Source organism: Cnephaeus nilssonii (assembly GCF_951640355.1).
Source record: "Cnephaeus nilssonii genome assembly, chromosome: 4".
Taxonomy (NCBI): domain Eukaryota; kingdom Metazoa; phylum Chordata; class Mammalia; order Chiroptera; family Vespertilionidae; genus Cnephaeus; species Cnephaeus nilssonii.
The window spans coordinates 43,533,417-43,536,860 of NC_137075.1; positions in this window are offsets into that span (position 1 = coordinate 43,533,417).

Genomic DNA, 3,444 nt, shown 5'->3' on the forward strand with positions numbered 1-3,444 from the left:
GAGAAAAAAAGAACTTATCCCTAGCTCATGGAATCTCTCTAGGGATATCACCTATCACTACAAACTATAGTCCAACAGAGAGAAACAAATGAAAAAGGAAATTGCTGACTTATACATATGCTTTTCAATAATAAAGAAGACTTGCCCATATAACTAGCACGGTTTTTACAAATTCCTTTAAAAATATTTTTTAAAATAGAATTATTCACAAATCGGAGGGGAAAGATGGTTAGACCTGGTGCCTGAGTCTAGATGTCACCTACCCGGCTGTTTTTAGCCTGGCCCAGTCATTCTTGGGTTATATATGCTTCGCTGGGATCTTTAGTTTCAGAATCTCAGCAAGGTGGAATGGAAGCTTTCCAAGGTCAGACGCAATGTTATCTGCATCATCTTCCAGGTCCCGCTGGTACCTGAACAGTGCTGAGTGTGAGTGATGCTGTGGTTGGTTAGCAGAGTACTATCGTTTGGAGACCACTCCAGGGTGCGTTTGTGCTGGGAGAGGCTGGTCCTGGCTCTCGTGGGTACATTGTGGTTAAGGGAAAATGGCAAAAGAGCCATTTGCTGTTGGTTTAGAAAAACTCGAGAGGCTGGTGGCTGTGGCTGAAAGCATGTAGAAGATGGAGCCACCTCATCTTGGGGAATGTGCTTAGGGATGCCACGGAAAATCTTTCCAAACGTAGAGGAAGATGGCTAAGGTCACAGAGACAGCCCTGGTGTTGGGAGGGTGGAGTGGGAAAGCTATGGGGAGGGAGGCAGGCCTCCTCCAGACCCAGCAAAGGGAGGCACAGCCTGACTAAGGCCAGAGTGGGACACACTGCAGCTGGGTGGACAGAATACAGCCATGGATACCACGTAGTAGGGACTCCATATGGGAGACAGAGGTGCAAACAGGGGTTGCAGGACTGGCTTCCAGAAACAGGGCAGTCTATAGACATGGCGGGATGGGGGTATGATGAAGTAGGAATGTTACCTATCATAGATGGGGGGCATTTGCTCAGAGTCAGGCACTCTTCTAAGTACTTTGCATGTTTTAAGATGCTGCAGAGCCAGAACTCCAACTCAGGAAGTCTAGCTGCAGAGTTTGTATTCTATAGCCACTACATTATATGAAATATAGAAAGAGTAAGGGTTTCAGACCTACGGAGGGTTAGACCTCTGTTTAACCTTTATGCTAACTGCTATATTGTAAAAAGCAAAGGTCTGGAGCCACTCCAAGCCTGTGTGATCTTGAGCAGTTACTTAGATATGCCAGGTCTCTTATTTGTTCGTAAATTTGAGAACATTTACCTAAAAGGGTTGTGGAGGATTAAATGAAGAAATGTGTTTGTGTGCCCGTGCCTTCTGTAAGACTCCCGGTTTTGGAAGACGTTGCCTATTCCAGATCTGGGTGTCTTCATCATCCCAGGAGTCTGCAGGTCTGGGTTCTAGGAACCATAGTGGGTGTACTCCTGGACTTCCAGTCCACAGCCTCTGGGGTTCCTCGGGGAGGGGTCCCCTTTAACATACTCCCATTTGAGCAAAGTGTCCTAATAGCAGTGATCCTGAGCAAGCTGAGGTCCCGAGCGGCCACATCCAGATCATCACAGGCATTTCATGCTTCTCGGAACCATTCTCCCTTCGCCATTAGTTTAGTCAGTTGCTATTTACCAATCATTTACTATTCAGTTCATCAAATATTAGGCACCAACTATCTGCCAGGCATAATGTCATGTTCTTAGGAGTAGAAGCCCACAGATGCTGGCTCGTGCTCAATTTCCCTTTCCATCTCCAGCCTAGTCCCGTGGATCTTGGAGAGTACTCATTAACCATCTGTACCTGAGGCAATAATCAAGGCTCTGTTAGATGTGGTTAGGGATGCCACAGAATGTAACAAGGCTCTCCAAGTAGGTCCAATGGAGGTGGACACTCCAAAAGCTTAGGCCATCCTTGTCTGTGGCCACAATGCAAGCATCACAAACCTGAAAACCTTCAAGAGTCAGGCAGGTCTCATCAGTGCCCGAAGAGGGCAAGGTGGGACCATGGCAAACTAGAGCGGGCCTGCCCCATAGAGATGGCATTTGCTACTTGGCACTAGCCCATTACTGCGAGTGGAAATGTGGGCCAAAGATAGATCTTCTAAGTTTTCAAGAGAAACTGGAAATTGGGATTTTTATTTTAAACCTCCAGAAATATCAGCACTGGCTCCTAATTTAAATCTTTTTTAAAGTCCTGTGAAACAAACACTTACCAAAACAGAGCTTGTCTGCCTGCTGAATCCTGCTTAAAGGTTGCCATTTGGGACCCCTGAGTGGATCTGTGGTAGGGGAGAGTCACCGGGCTGTGTGTCCTGGGGCCAGGTTCCGAGAGACCTAGAATGCCATCCTTCTTTGGGTGCATGGAAGTGCCAGACACACAGGAAGCCACAGTCCTGCCCTCCAGAGGTTTAGTAGTCTCATCCCAGTCCAAGGCAAAGCAGCAGGTGGTCAGGAAGGCAAAGCAGGGGCCCTGGGAATTCAGGGCATCAGGGAGCAAGGTCTCACTTCCGGAGGAGACCTTCACCTGAGCTTTGAGAGACCTTTCCAGGAAATCAGGCGTAAGACTCTGAAGATGAGGATGAGGATTTCGGAGACAGAGTTCAGGGAGCGACTTATTCTGGGGACCCCGAAGAAAAGCCCTGAAGGGAAAAGGCTCGCTGGAAGAGGCAGGGCTCTGTAGCATGAGGCTTCTATGATACCCACACCCTGTCCTACGGGACCTGGCAACCCCTGACTGTGACAGTGGTCCCAACGGGCAGGCTAGTGGGGCAAGGCTCTCTACGCTTGTAGAAGGCAGCGCTGTGGGCTGGGGCTGGGGGGAGTCCAACCCTGACGTGAGAGTCAGGCAGACCCGACTATAATCCTGGGGACAGGCATTCATGGCTTTAAGCCTCGGTTTCCTAATCTGTGAAATGGCAACAGTGAGCCTATCTATCGCCTGGCAGTGAGGGGGTGAGGATGAAACCAGCTCCCAAAGTAAGGTTCTGTCTGATGCCAGCCCCAGTGAGGCATATTTGCCAGCGTCTTTATATGGTTTTTATCAGCAATGTCCACTGCCTGAGAATTCTAGTCCCAAGTCGGGCGAGGAAAGAGCCCCGGGAGGGTTAAGCTGGTCTCCATGTTTTTGTCTTCTTTATTGTCCTTGTTACAGGAAATGGCATTGATTCTGGGAGGGCAGGAGGGGGTGAAGGAGGAGGTGGGGAGAAAGAGGTAGAGCCCCTGCTTAGCGGTGGGAGCCGCGCTTGGGAGCAGCGCTGAGGCATGGCTCTTCCCCGGGGTTGGACCCTTTCTGCCTCACCCCCACCCAGGACGGGGCGGGGGGCGGGGGGGGGCAGAGACTCAAGGTTAAATATCCCTCGGGGAAGACAGCTTTGATGAAAAGCAAAGTGCAACGTCCCTCCAGCGTGAGCCACACCAGGCTGCTCCCCCA